Consider the following 16,623-nt stretch of genomic DNA (forward strand, 5'->3'; position numbering starts at 1 on the left):
CCAACCTTCCTTCCGAGGAGTGGCTGGTGGGTTTGAACCGCCAGCCTTCTGGGTTAGCAGTCAAGTGCCTTAGGCACTATGCTACCAGAGCTCCTATTTTTGTTATACAGATGTATAAAGATTCCAGAACCCCCTCTTCTGCAGAGTGAGTGTAGAGGGTCCCCCATCATAAGATTCAAGGCCCACAATAGGGAAAAACCACAGTAGACCTCCATCACAGATTTATAGTGTTTCATTTCAAAATGTGTATGTGTGTGTGTGTACATATATACACATCTAGGCACTCCAGAGGGAGCTATGGTAGTGTAGTGCCTAAGGCACTTGACTGCTAACCAGAGGCTGGCAGTTCAAACCCACCAGCCACTCCTCGGAAGGAAGGTTGGGCAATCTAATTCCGTAGTGATACCGCCTCGGAAACCCAAGGAGGGGTCGCTGTGAGTTGGGTCTGACTTGACGGCACATAACAACAACAGCAACACAATGTAACAGCACACTTCCCATTCCCTCCATGTGGTTACCATTTCCCTTTGTCCTTCTTTCCTATCTATCCCTTTCTTCTGAGCTTTATCCATGGGCAAATGCTGCCCTCTTGATCTCTTATGGTTGATTGTTCTGAGTGTGTACCTCCTTGGTGTTATTGTTCACTTCATAGGCCTGCCTATTATTTGGTTGAAAAGTTGAGATATGGAAGTGAGTTCAGTTCCAGGTTTGAAGGATGCCTAAGGGCCAAAGTTACAGGGTTCCACCGGTCTCTATCAGATCAATAAACCTGTTGTTTTTTTTTTTAAATTTATGATTTTGAGTTTTATTCCACATTTTTCTCACAATCTGTGCAGGACTTCTTATTGTGATCCCTTTTAGAGTGGTTGGCAGTGGTAGCTGTGCACTGTCTAATTCTTCTGGTCTCAGGGTTGTGGAGGCTGAGGTTTCACATGGTCTACTAATCCCTTGGATGAATTGCTTCTTTGTGGCTTTGATTTTCTTCACTCTTCTATGCTTTGGATGAAGGGAGAACAATAGTTGAACCTTAAATGGCCACTTGTAAGCTTTATATACTTACATTGGTGTTGTTAGGTGATACCAAGTCATGTCGGAATCATAGAGACTCTATGTACAACAGAACGAAACACTGCTTAGTCCTGTGCCACCCTCACAGTTGTTCTGCTTGAGCCCAATGTTGCAGCCACTGTGTCATATATAGAGCCTGGGTAGCACAAGTGGTTTGCAATAGCCTGTTAACCTAAAGGATGGTGGTTTGAACCCACCCAGCAGCTCTGTGGAGCTCTGTGAAAGCAGCTTGGTGAACTGCTTCTGTAAAGATTACAGCCATGAAAACCCTATGGAGCAATTCTAGTGTGTAGTACACGGGGTCACCATGAGCTGGAATCAATTTGATGGCAATGTTTTGGACTAGACCTACTGCCATTAAGTTGGTTTTGACTCATGGTGACCCCATGTATTATATGCCTAACCATCTGTCACTGTGATACATGTATCATGTATCACATGTATAATGGTGGTGCAATTGGTTAAGCACTCAACTAACTACTAGCTGAAAGGTTGGTGGTTTCTGAGGTGCCTCAGAAGACAGGCCTGGCAATCTGCTTCTGAAAGGTCATAGTGTTTGAAACCCTATGGAGTAGTTCTACTCTGTACAAATGAAGTCAGCATTAGTTGGAATCCACTCAACAACTAACATATTAGTTGTTATTTAACAGCTAACAACAACAATGACATATTAATTTATACAATGAGTCTGTATGGAAGATTAAAGAAAAAGCTAGTAAGCATAATCTCAGGAGGTGATGAGAGATCAAGAGGGTATTATATATTATAGACTTACTCTTCACTGCACACTCTTTTGAACCATATGATGTTTTAAACTCTACTTTTTAAAACAGAGTATGTATTTGTTCATGTATTTACTTTTTTATTTTGCACACACATTTACACATACATATGTACACAGCTGCAATGACTTTGGAATTTCACTGTTAAACCATTTATTGATTCAGTCAACAAATATTTACCCAGACCCTTTGTTCCTGTTTGTGCAATCACACAATCTCTAGGCATTATTCACATAGAATGAAATCAGTGCTAGGATAGCAAGTGCTCCATGGGACCAGGAAAGATCCCAGCATTCTCCCTGTAGAAAGGTGTAGAGTAGGCCTTAACTCTGGCCCGAAGCATAATAACAGCATCTATTTGAAATGTGTGGCTTGCAGTTTGCAAAGCAAAATTACCAAACTGGAGCACATCTTGGACAAATCAGATGAAGAGAATGACGTTTTCTCTGAAAACCCTCAGAATGACTTCCTTCACCAGGTGAAGACTAAAAAATGGGTAAGGGAGAGGCTTAAATATCACAATGAATGAAGAGAGGAACTTCACATCTCATATCTCAAAGCAATAAGAATATATCTGAGGATTGATTTCCTTGTAATAGATGCTAGACGTTCAGGGCTGGGGACCAGGAGGGAAACAAGGGTTGGTGTTACCACATGAGAGACTTATTTGCCTTCTCATGTAAAAAAAAAAAAAAAAAAAAAGAAAAGAAAAGTGAAAAAGTACATTATATGTTATTTTTATCCTTGGGACTTAAGAAATAACTGTGATATTTGTCATTTTAGAGGAAAAAAAACAACACTGTATGCAGAATCACCCCATGTTCACAGATTATTTTGTGATAATATTCATCAAACAGATCCATTTACTCTTAATTGTATGAATCTCTTTGTCTTTGAAATGTAGCTGCCTGGCGACATGGAACTGTCCTGGAAACACCTGAGGTTATCCTCTGAAGAGGTGATGCTTTTACCACCATTTTCAAAACATAGGTCATGATGGAGGCCCCCCTTTTATTAAGATATGCAAGTCCTTCCATAGGTTCTACAGAGTATTATTGGTAAAGAGGCAGATGGCTTACACCAGTCAGAAAAACATAAGGGAAGGATGGAGTGGTGAACTTCCCACTTACAAGCTATCTAGCCCCACAAAGAAGCTCATTTGTTAATTTGTCTATTTTTCTTTTGAATATATTTTAGATTTGAGGCTGGCTAGCTATGCAAACCCATAGAAGGAAAAAATCTCAAAAGAATATCCCAACTTGGACATGACTTGGAGTCAAGAATTGATGAGGACCCAAAGTAAGGCATTGACTGCCAGCAGGGACTCCATGGGGCTGGGAAAAAAAGATAGAGATTTAGAAATTAATTTTGCCACTCCTGCTCTTTTTTGGTTGCCATTAGCTTGATATATCTTTTTCCAACCTTTGATTTTTAGTCTAGTTTAATCTTTGTCTCTAAGGTGTGTCTCTTATAGACAGCATATTGATGGGTTATGTTTTCTTATCCAGTCTGCAACTCTCCATCTCTTGAGTGGTACATTTAATCCATTGCCATTCAGTGTAATTATCAACAAGTATGAATTTGTTGCTATCATTTTGTTATGTGTTTTTTCATGGTGGTCCTGGTTTCTTTGTTCCATATAATTTTCTGTGCTGAGCTCATTATGTTTATGAATCATGTTATCATTTCCTTCATTGCTATTGTTTTAGTATTTGCTAAATATTTGTGCTTGTCCTCTTTTTAATTTTGATGTAAAGGTTTATCATTTTTCTTTGAGGTTACCCTGTGATTTATAATTTTCTCCCTGAATTTAGAAAAGTCCATTCTATCTTGCAACTCTTTTGACTTCCTCACCATTTAGAACTTCTGTAACTACACTACTTTTCCCTCTTTTTGGTTTGTAGTTGTCTCTGCAACTGATGCCTCTGGTTCCCTGTTTATAATCTTGTAAGCTTATTTACTTTGGATACTTCCATAACTGTGTTGGTTTCTGGGTTATGTCATCTTGTGTATTAATGGTCAGTTGTTGTTTGCTATTATTGATTCTCTGTTCAAAGGACTCCCTTTATTTAGTATTTCTTGTAAAGTTGTTCTGGTTTTAACAAATTCCCTTAATTTCTACTTACGTGGAAATCTCCTAATTTCACCATCATATTTGAGGGATAGTTTTGATGAGTATATATTTCTTGGTTGGAGATTTTTCTCTTTCAGGGTTTTATATATACCATCCCCGTACCTTCTCACCTGCATGGTTTCTGCTGAGAAATCTAAGCTTATTCTTATTGGTTGCCCTTTCTAGGTAACTTTTCATTTTTCCCATGCTGCTTTCAGGATTCTTTCTTTGTCTTTGGTTTTGATGAGTTTGATGATGATATGTCTTGGTGATTTTCTTTTGAGGGTCTATCCTGTTTGGGGTTCTTTGGACTTCCTGAATGGATATATTCTCATCTTTCATATCAGGGAAGTTCTCTTCCAACAAATCTTGGACAATATTTTCAGTGGTTTTCTTTTTCTCTTCCTGTTCTGGAATTCTGATTACACATAAGGTATTCTTTTTGGTGGTATCCCACATGCCTCTTAGGCTTTCTTCATTTTGTTTTGATCTTTTTTCTGATTGATCCCTTTCCAAAGAAGTATTCAGGTATTTGTCTTCAATCTCACTAATTCTGCCTTCCATTGATTCCATTCTACTCCTTTGGCCTTTCAATGTGTTATTATTCCTGAAAATTTAGGATTAATCTTCTGGATTCCTATCTGTAGATTTTGTATCATTTCTAATTTTTCATTTATTTTGTCATTTTGTTCTTGTATTTTCTTCCAAAATTGTTGTAGGGTTTTCTCTGTGTTTTCCTTAATTTCATCAGTGTTTTCTTTGATCTGTCTCTCAATCCTTTGAAGATACATAAGTATAATTCTTTTGAATTCCTTATTAGAGAGTTCCAATGCTGCTTCTTCCTCAGCTATGTGTTCTGGGTCTGTATCCTTCTCTCTTGTTTCCATTGCTTTATCTTGCTTCTTTGTGTGGACTGTGATGGTCTGTTGTCTCTGAGACATTGTGACATTATTGTATTTAGATCTCTGTTAGCTGTTTGTGAAGAACAGTTAAGGGTGAGTCAGGCTCTTCTTGGTGGTCATTTATTATTGGTGAGCTGGTGGAGAAGGAAGTGGTGGCTCTCACTCAGTAAGCAGAGGTGCAGGAGGTGCTGGTGTGGTTGTGTCATATGGGCATGGTTGCTGTCTCCCATTCAGTTAGACAAAAACAACAATAAAAACCCATCAAAAAAGTAAAAGCACGTGGATGAAAAACACACTGCATAAGCACACAGGAATACCAAAAAATAAAAAAATAAAATAAAAACCCACAATATCTAGGAAGGGGGCAATAAGAGAAAAGAGGTAAAGTAGGAGAATATTGAAGAAAAAAATAGGAAAAATGCAAAAAGAAAAACAAGGAATAGGGTTAAGCATGCGAAAAAAAAAAAAAAAAAACTGGAACAGGGAAGAGAGAAAAAACTGAAAACCAGAACCTGGGAAGGGAAGAATAAAGAATAATAATAAAAGGGATGAAAAACAAGAATAAGAATAAGAGTTTAAAAACAGACAAAAACAAACTAAAAAAAAAAAAAGGAAAAAAAATCTGGGCAGGGCAGGGCGGGGCACCTAGGCTCTGTTGGAGCACACAGACTGGAATGGAATTCCTGCCAGCCCAGAAGGTGGGTGGAAATGAGGGATGGCTGCACCTCTGTTCACCAAGAGGACGAGGGGTATAAGAGTAGCAAGGGGAATATTGCATCTTTCCAGTCCTTCATGTCTGGAATGTCCTTGTGATCTTGGCAACTGGAGCCTATTCTTAGGTCCCTGGAATCTGAGAGAACACTGTTGCTTTAAATATCCAAAATGGTCAAGCTTGTAAACACTCAAAATGTTTGCACCCTCTGGACAGCCAAAAATCCACAGCTCAGCCCATCTCCCTCTTTGCTGCTTTGCCTTTTATTCACCAGCCACCAGTACAGTCCTCTGTGCAGCCTCTGGCTAGCAGGGCCTATTTTTAGGTTGATTCTTAGGTTCTAACACCACTTGGCAATATCCAAGCTGTCCCTGCTGTAAGGATCGCTGATAGACTGCAGCTCCGTATGTCTCCTTTTTCAGTGTTCTCATGCAGGTTCTTCTACTAGTTGGAGTAGTTGGAGTTTACTCCACTTCTAAATCCTTCCTTTCAAAGCTCAGGGCTCCAGGATCATCTTCTGTATCTGGGTTAATTGGTTCCCCTTTCCTTTGTTAAAGAGGGTGTGTGCAGTTTGTCTGCCTATTCTGCCATCTTACCGGAACTCCAAAAAGATAGATTTAAAGGTAGATATTGGACTAGAGTCCTTGCATAGTGCAAACAGTTAATTCACTTGGCTAACTGAAACACTGGTAGTTCAAGTCTACCAAGAAGTGCCTTGGAAGAAAGGCCTGGTAATCTGCTTCTAAAAAATGAGCCACTGAAAACTCATGAACCACAATTCTACTCTGATACTATGGTGTCAGAATTGACTCGATGGGAACTATTTTTTTGTTTTGATTTTTAGTTGGACTTAGATACCAAATGGATAAGAGATGGATGATAAAGAGGGAGAAAATGTCTTCTGTGAAACTCAAGGACTACTTCCAGGTTTCTCACTGAGGCATCTGATCTGGATGGAGAGAGAGACCACATGCAAGGATGGGGAACCTAGACAAGGAACAAGCTGGGGTTGATGGTAAAGGGGAAATGTGATGAGTTTAATTTTTTAGTAGTTGAATGTGAGGTGCTTGTAGGACATCCAAATGGAGACATATGAGCTCTTCACAGAGCTGTTCATAAATCGCAAGTTAAGCCCATACACTGTGTGTTTCATGCAAATACACTTTTAAAAGAAAACCATAACTCTTATTTTATATGTTCAATACTGCAGATTTTTTAAATCTTTTTCTATTTCCTGCCTTTTGACTCTTTTCTGGCATATTACACATTGCAGTACATTGGTGGATGAAAACGAGAAGTGTCATCATATATTTTTAGAGAAAGAAGGAACCCTACAGTTTACCTGTTCCAATTTTCTTATTACAGAGCAAGAAACTGAGGTTTTGGGTGGTTAGGTAACTTGTTTACCAACCATAGCAATAGAACAAGGTGTATAACTCAGGTTATACATTCTGATTCCCAATGCAGGGCTCTTTCTCTGAATCACAGTGTTTCTGCTGCTTTTGAATCTCCTGGTGGCCTCCTAAAGATTTGGTGGCACATACAGAAAGCAGGAATCTTTGGTGGTTACCAGGGATGGGAGGAGGAAGGAAGAGGAATAACTTTGTAGATAGCTAGATACTCACTATTTTGGGGAATGGGAAAGATGATAACTGAATACGAGTGAAGTTTGTACAACTTGATCAAGGGAAATGATGACACTAAGAAGTACACAAGGTTAAGAGACATTAATGGTAAATGCTATGACGTATACAATTTTGCAATAACAACCAAAATGATTGTGTCATTTCATGGGTAGATAGATGTACATATATGTGTATAGGAAGGCATGTGTGAGTATATTCATGTAAATGTATAGGTGTATATGTAGGCATATGTGCATACATGTTTGTGTATCCTACATATATATTCATATATATATATATAATAAAGCACATAGGGGGCACAGTTACAGATAAACATAACCATACCTTACAGGATTGGTTTACTGGGTTTGAAGGCTTAGGACTGTAGTCTTGTGGGACAACTCAGTCAATTAGCATAACATAGTTTATGAAATTTATGTTCTACATCCTAGTTTGCTGAGTAACATCTGGGGTCTTCAAAGCTTCAAAACTTGCAAGTGACTGTCTAAGATACAACTACAATATTGGTCTATTACTTGTCTGGAGCAAATAGAAACAAGGAAACCAAAGACTTAAAGAAGAAACTACTGTACAGAAATAATAGCTCACATGAATCAGATCTTCATCTATCCTGACACAGGAAGTACTAGATGGTACCTGGCTATCAGTACCAACCATTCTGACCAAGGACACAATATGTGGTCCCAGATAGCATGGGAAATAAATGGAGAACAAAACTCGAATTATTAATAAAAAAAAAAGGAAAAAGGCCAGACTTACTGGACCAGTAGAGACTAAAGGAGCCTCTGAGACTGTTGCCCTGATATACCCTTTAAAGTTGGAATTGACACCATTCCGGGAGGTCACCTTTCAGCTGAATAACAGTTTAGCTCATAAAATGAACACCACCACCAGTGAGTACTGGGCTTTTTTTTTTTTTTTTTAATTATCTATATGAGACCAAATGATCAGCATTTGCTCTAAAGCAAAGATGAGAAGGTCATGGGGGGGAGCAGGAATGATGGATTAATGCAAATGGAACACCCAGAATGGGAATAATGAGAATGTTGACACATTGTGGAAAATATAACCAATGTCATTGAACAATATGTACAGAAATTTTTAAATAAGAACCGAATTTGCTATGTAAACTTTCACCAAAAGAACAATAAAATATTATCTTATAAAGATTTGATAGGAAGAAACTGAAATTATGGATGTTTTTATTTTATGAAGAGATAGCTAAGTTATGGTCTCTGATTAAGCCCTGGCTACTAACCTAAAGGTTGGTTATTCAAACCCACCCAGAGGCGGCTGGGGAGACGGGCCTGGTGATCTGCTTCTGAAGGGTCACAGCCGTGAAAACCCTATGCAGCAGTTCTACTGAGCTCACATGGCGTCTCCATTCATGGGAATCTACACAACAGCAACTGGCTCGACTTATTTATTCAGCTAAGATTTAGTGAAGTCATGTAACATCTGGGTAACCTGACTCTTGATTTCTTCATCTATAAATGTGATAATAATTCTCACATCACTGGTGAAGTGCCCCTGGGTTGTGAAGATGCCAAGGGTAACAGCTAGATATTTCTTTACCTGCACCCAAGGACTGAGTATTTTGAAATGAGCCATGGTCTTTGCATCAGAAAACCTAGCTAAAGTTCAGGTCCATATACTTAACTAGCCATATGACCTTGGGCAATCCACTAAATATGAATAGCCAAGAGAATTTCACTATATGCTTTTATCCATCTAAATCTGTCATGAGAATTAAGAGAAGTAATGCATATAAAAGCAATTTGTGAAATGTTATGTGAATGGTAGTTATTCCTACTGACTTGGCCAGTGGTTTATACAGATAAGTCAATAAAAGGTCAATCTCTTTCCCCTACACCAAACTTTTTCCTCCTTCTTAAAAACAGATTTGCTAAAATGCAAGAATTTCAGACCAAACTTTTTCAAAGGATAGAAGAAATATTTCACAGTGTACTTACTGGAGGAGAGAAGTGTTCATAGTTAAATTACAGTCAATTGTGTGCATGCATAGACTTGAAATATCAGAAAATGCCTGGAATGTTCTCAAACAAGGCAAAGAATAAAGACATAAAGAAGTAAATTTGGTAGGCCAAACTGATGGAGTAGGTGTTTCTCCCAGACTTCTTATTATGAAAAAGTTTAATTAAACAGAAAACTCAAGAAAATTGTACAATGATGACTTGCCCAGTTAGCATGTCCCTATACTTAAATTTTAAAATCATTAACATTTTGTTATATTTGCCTTATCTCTGTGAATTTGTATAAGTACATGGATTTTTCTGAACTATTTGAATGTAGGTCAAAGACAACACAATACATAATCCCTGTTCGTTTCAGCAAGCATCTCTGCAAATAAGGATTTTTTCCCTGCATAACCACAATACTGTTATCACGTGTAGCAAAGAATTAGCTAGTATCTTCAATTCTCTCAATAGTCTAATTTCCTCAATTGTTCCCAATATGTCTTTTATAGCTGTATTTTTTAAAAACAAGATCCATGCAATGCATTTAGTTGTTATATATCTTTTCTTCTTCTTTTTGTTGTTACTGGATGCTGTCAAGTCAGTTCCAACTCATAGTGATCTGTACAACAGAATGAAATGCTGCCTGGTCCTGTGCTAGCCTGGCAGTCGTTGCTATGTTTGAGCCCATTGTGGCAGCCACTGTGTCAATCCAGCTCATTAAGGCTCTTCCTCTTTTTTCACTGACACTCTGCTTTGCTAAGTATGATGTCCTTCTCCAGGGACTGGTCCCTCCTGAGAACATGTCCAAAGTACATGAGATGAAGTTTTGCCATCCTCCTTCCTAAGGAACATTCTGGCTGTGCTTTTCCAAGAAAGATTTTTTCATTCCCTTGGCAGTCCCTGGTATATTCAATATTCTTCGCCAATACCATAATTCGATTTTCCTTATTCATTGTCCAGCGTTTGCATATGTTGTTGTTGTTGTTATGTGCCGTGGAGTCAAACCCGACTCCTAACAACCCCTCCTTGGGTTTCCGAGGCAGTATCACTACAGAAGTAGATTGCCCCATGTTCCTTCCGAGGAGTGGCTGGTGGGTTTGAACCGCCAGCCTTCTGGTTAGCAAATGTTTGCGTATGAGGCAATTCAAAATATCATGGCTTGGGTCAGGTGCATTTAGTCCTCAAAGTGACTTCTTTGCTCTTTAAGACTATCAAGAGGTCTTTTGCAGCAGAGTTACCCAATGCAGTACATCATTTGATTTCTTGCCTACTGGTTCTATGGGCATTGATTGTGAATCTGAGTAAAATGAAATCCTTGACAACTTCAGTCTTTTCTCAATTTATCTCATCATATTTATCATGATGTTGCTTATTGGTCTAGTTGTGAAGATCTTTGTTTTCTTTATGTTGAGGTGTAATACATACTGAAGGCCTTCATTAGTAAGTGCTTCAGATTCTCTTCACTTTCAGCAAGCAAAATTGTCATTTGCATATTGCAGGTTGTTAATGAGTTTTCCTCCAATTCTGATGCCACATTCTTATAATCCAGTTTCTCAGATTATTTGCTCAGCATACAGATTGAGTAGGTGTGGTGAAAGGATACAACAACCCTGAGCACATCTTTCCTGATTTCTGTTTAAATGACTGCCTCTTGGTCTATATACAGGTTCCTCATGAGCAAAATTAAATGTGCTGGAATTCCTATTCTTTACAACATTATCCATAATTTGTTATGATCCACACAGTTAGAAAGCCTTTTCATATATCTCTTTAGAGTCTCTTAATATAGAGCCATACCACCACCATTTTATTTTCCATGACAATGATTAAAAAAAAAAAAGAGAGAGGGAGACCAAAATAATCATCTTTTTGAGTGGAGTTTTAGAGTCCATGTTGTTATCAGTTGCTATCAAGTTGGCCCTGAATCATAGCAACCTTATGTACAAAAGAATGAAACATTGCCTGGTCAGGTGCCATCTTAAAAATTATTGGTATGATTGAATCCATTGTTGCTACCATTTTGTAGTGCCCTCCAACCCACAGGTTCATCTTCCTGCACTATATTGGACAATGTTCTGTAACGATCCAGAAGGTTTTCATTGACTAATTTCAGAAGTAGATGTTGGGCCTTTCTTCCTAGTCTTAGTGAGGAAGCATGCCGAAATCTGTCCACCAGGGGCAACTCTACTGGTTTTTGAAATATCAGGGAAGTAGCTTCTAATGTCATAGCAATACACAAGCCACCACAATACGACACACTAATAGATGGGTGAAGGTTAGGTCCATAGTCAGATGGAATTCTATTATTCATCAACACTGCAAAGAGCTCTGCATGTGGACTCTGATCTTCCACATGTCCCTGCCTCAGCCTCTGTCTATAAACTGAGAAGGAGGGGATGTCTGCTTCTTTCACAAATTCTTTATAAGGGTCTAGTTTCCCAGTGTTTGCCAGAGAAGGGGCACACACATGAATAAGAGGGACCACCATCGCTAGTGATAATCTCTATGTTTGATTTGCTTCCTTCACAACCTTTATCAGGCTATGTTGGAGCTGGACCAGAATCAACAGCATGAACAGGATGAGCAAGAAACAGCTCAAGTTCAACATAAACCAAAGTCAAACTCACTGCCATCGAGTTGGATCCAACTCATAGCGACCCCTCCTTGGGTTTCCAAGGCAGTATCACTACGGAAGTAGATCACCCATCTTCCTTGCAAGGAGTGGCTCATGGGTTTGAGCCGCCAGCCTTCTGGTTAGCAGTCAAGTGCCTTAGGCATTACACCGAGGATCCTCAAAGGCCCACATCTGCAGTTTTCAGAGAACATCCCTGAACTGTAAGCCTTTACACATGCAAGAGGGAAACATTTGACAATGATCTGTGAAGGATAGGAGAAAATGGAATTTAGCACAGAACTTAAGGAAAGCCCAGAAGATTTAAAATCCATACACGTTTTGAATATAGAGCCCTCATGTGCTTAATGGATCCCTAAGTGTTTCAGCAAAAATGCAAAGTAAGGACATTTCTAGAGATCCAGGCAGAGCTGTGAGGTTGTTTTTGCAATTTATTTCTCTGGATCCTGAAATTAATAGTTATCTCCTCACTCACAGATAACCTTCTCATTATGAAAAATATTATAATTATCATTAAGGATCTCTTGTTAAACCTTTGTGGAGCCTTTCCTACTGCACCAAGATATAGCCACTATTCTGAAATCCATATATAGCATTCATTCCATGTAGAGAAATTTAAAATATATGTTTATTTTTTATCAATTAGAAAATATGTAGCCCCCCCCCCAGCCTTTTAAAGATCTGTTAGAAATGTTGCTGTTCTTGTTAAATGCCATCGAGTCAGCTCCAACTCACAGTGACCCCATGCACAACAGAACAAAACATTGCCTGGTCCTGTGCCAGCCTCACAATCCTGCTATACCTGAGCCCATTGTTGCAGCCACTGTGTCAGTCCATCTCCTTGAAGGCCTTCTCATTTTTCACTGGCCTTCAACTTTACCAAGCATGATATCCTTCTCTAGGAAATGGTACCTCCTGACAACAAAAAGAAAGCAGGTGAGATGAAGTCTGGCCACTTCCAAGGTTCATTCCAGCTGCACTTCTTCCAGGACAGATTTGTTAGTTCTTTTGACAGTCCATGTTACTTTCAGTATTCATCACCAACACCACAACTCAAAAACATCAGCTCTTCTTGCTCTTCCTTATTCATTGTCCAGCTTTCACATATATGAGGTAATTGAAAATACCATGACTTGAATTGGCCATACCTTAGTCTTCAAAGTGACATCTTTGCTTGTCAGCACTTGAAAGAGGTTTTTGCAGCAGATTTGCCCAGTGCAATACATCATCTGATTTCTTGACTGCTGCTTCCATGGATGTTGAGTGTGGAAACAAGTAATATGAAATCTTTGACTACTTCAATTTTTTCTCCATTTATCATGATTCTGGTTATTGGTCCAGTTGTGAGTATTTTTGTTTTCTTTATGTTGAGGTGTAATCCATACTGAAGACTGTAGTCTTTAATCTTCATCAGTAAGTGCTTCAAGTCATATTCACTTCCAGCAAGCAAGGTTGTGTCATCTGCATATCACAGGTTGTTAATGTGTCTTCCTCCAATCCTGATGCCACGCTCTTCCTCATATAGTCCAGCTTCTCAGATTATTTGTTCAGCATACAGACTGAATAAGTATGGTGAAAAGATACAACTCTGATGCACTCCCTTCCTGATTTTAAACCATGTAGGATCCCCTTGTTCTGTTCGAATGACAGCCTCCTGGTCTATGAACAGGTTCCTCATGAGCATAATTAAGTGTTCTGGTATTCCCATTGTTCTTAATGTTATCCATAATTTTTTATGATTCACATAGTCTAATGCTTTTACATAGTCAATAAAAAACAAGTAAACATATTTCTGGTATCCTTTGCTTTCAGCCAAGATCCATCTGACATCAGCAATTATACCCCTCATTCCATGTCCTCTTCTGAATTCAGCTTGCATTTCTGGAAGTTCCCTGTCAATATACTACTGTAATTGTTTATTGAATTATCCTCAGCAAGATTTTACTTGCGTGTGATATTAAAAGTATTGTTTGATAATTTCCACACTCTATTGGATCATCTTTTTTTGGAATGGGTACAAATATGGATCTCTTCCTGTCAGTTGGCCAGGTAACTGTCTTCCATATTCCTTGGCATAGACGAATAAGTGCAGCATCTGTTTGTTTAAACATCTCAGTGGGCATTCCATTAATTCCTGGGGCCTTGTTTTTTACCAATTCCTTCAGTGAAGTTTCTTGATCATATGCCACCTCCTGAAATGGATGAATATCTATCGACCAATTAATTTTGGTACAGTGACTGAATTCCTTCCATCTTCTTTTGATGTTTCCTGCATTATTCAATATTTTGCCCATTGAATCTTTCACTATTGCAACTTGAGGCTTGAATTTTTTCCTCAGCTTGAGAAATGTTCTTCCCTTTTGATTTTCTAACTCCAGGTCTTTGAATATTTCATTATAATAATTGACTTTGTCTTCTCAAGCTGCTCTTTGAAATCTTCTGTTCAGTTCCTTTATCTTGTCATTTCTTCCATTTGCCTTAGCTACTTCTGTTCAGGGAGCTCTGGTGGTGTAGTGCCTAAGGCATTTGACTGCTAACCAGAAGGGTGTCGGTTCAAACCCACCAGCCACTCCTCAGAAGGAAGGTTGTTGGACAATCTACTTCTGTAGTGATACTGCCTTGGAAACCCAAGGAGGGGTTGCTATCGGTTGGATCTGACTCAATGGCAGTGAGTTTGGTTTTGGTTTACTCTCCTTTCAAGAGCAAGTTTCACAGTCTATTCTGACATCCCTTTTGGTCTTTGCTTCCTTTCCTGTCCTTTTAATGACCTTTTGCTTTCTTCATGGATGGTGTTCTTGATGTTATCCTTCAATTCATCTGGTTTTCAGTCATTGGTGTTCAGTGCATTCTTCAGATGGTCTCTGAATTCAGGTGGGTTATAATCAAGGACAGATTTTGGCTATTGTAGATTTGTTTTATCTTCAGCTTCAATTTGAACTTGCATATAAATAGTTGATGGTCTGTTCTACAGTCAGCTCCTGGCCTTGCTTTGGCTGAAAATATTGAGCTTCTCCATCACCTCTTTCCACAGATGTAGTCCATCTAATTCCTGTGTATTCCATCTGGTAAAATCCATGTGTATAGCCACCATGTGTGTTGTTGAAAAAAGGTATTTACAATGAATAAGTCATCAGACTTGCAAAATTCTGTCATGTGATTTCCAGCATCATTTCTATCACCAACACCATATTTTCCAACTGCCGGTGATTCTTCTTTGTTACCAACTATTGTATTGCAATCACTAACGATAATCAACACATCTTGATAGAATTTTGGTCAATTTCAAACTGCAGATGGTAAAAATCTTCAATTTCCTCTTCTTTGGCTTTGGTGGTTGGTGCACAAATTTGATAGTAGTATTAACTGGTCTTCCTTGTTGGTGTTGTTGTTAGGTGCTGTCGAATCGGCTCTGACTCAGAGCCACCCTATGCAACAGAACAAAACACTGCCTGGTCCTGTGTCAGCCAGATGTTCCTTGTAGGCATCATATGGATATTATCCTATCACTGACAGCATTGTACTTCAGGATAGATCTTGAAACATTCTTTATGATAATGAATGCCATGCCATTCCTCTTTAATTTGTCATTCCCAGCATAGTAGATCATATGTCTGATTCACAATGGCCCAAACTAGTCCATTTCTAGCCCATTAACTAGTCCAGCTTACTAAAGGATATCGATCTTTATGCATTCCATGTCATTTTTGACAACTTCCAGTTTTCCTAGATTCATACTTCGTATGTTCTGTGTTCTGATTATTAATGGATATTTGCAGCTGTTAGAAATGAATATCAAATAAAAGCCTAAATATTTTTCTTGAGGCCTAAGTGCCTTCTTGGCTCATTTTGATGATAATAAAATGAATAAACCAAAGTACTTCTTGCTCAAAGAAACACAATTTTATGCTATGTGTGTTTTTCCCCATTTCCTCCCTTAAAACATCATAATAATTTTCTTGCAGGAGTCAAGAGAACACATTCCTCAAGTTAAACCACTGGAATGCAAAAATGGATCTGCAAGAGAAAGAACTTGGAGTCGATCACATAGGCTGCATGGGGAAAATTAACAATATTATACAAAAAATAAATGCAACAGAAAGCACAGTGAAGAGGTAATTGTAGGGTGTTTGGGATTGGTAATAAATAAATAAGAAAGTTTCATACCTTCAAAAACTTGAGAAACTGTGTGTTTAAGGTAATAAAGTTTAGGATAAGAAGTGTAACATCTTCTGATCAGAAGTCAGTCACAAAATCACGAAGTCTATTTAAAATTATCTGCGTCTTTGCTTTCTTTTCTCTCAAGGAAGGACTTCCCTCATAGGCTCTTTTTTTGAAGCTATGTCACCAGAAGGCTGGTGGTTCATACCCACCAGCCACCCTCAGAAGGAAGGTTGGGCAATCCTACTTCCGTAGTGATACTGCCTTGGAAACCCAAGTAGGGGTCACTATGAGTCGGGGCCGACTCGACGGCAAACAACAACAACAACATGTCAGTAATTATCAAAGTGGGATATTTGAGTACTCAGTGACCCTTGAAGTTTCTTGAGTATTATTCAAAAAAATCTACTCAGCATAAAACAGAAGAAAAAAATCAAAGTATATTTGCCAATGCAGATCTAAATTTAAATGTTGTTGTTATGTGCCATCGAGTCGGACCCGCCCGACTCATAGCAACCCCTCCTTGGTTTCCGAGGCGGAGCTCTGGTAGCATAGTGGCTAAGACACTTGCCTGCTAACCAGACGGCTGGCGGTTCAAACCCACCAGCCACTCCTCGGAAGGAAGGTTGGG

Source organism: Orycteropus afer, unplaced genomic scaffold, assembly GCF_000298275.1.
Source record: "Orycteropus afer afer isolate SDZICR_OR568_19922 unplaced genomic scaffold, OryAfe1.0 scaffold00254, whole genome shotgun sequence".
NCBI lineage: Eukaryota > Metazoa > Chordata > Mammalia > Tubulidentata > Orycteropodidae > Orycteropus > Orycteropus afer.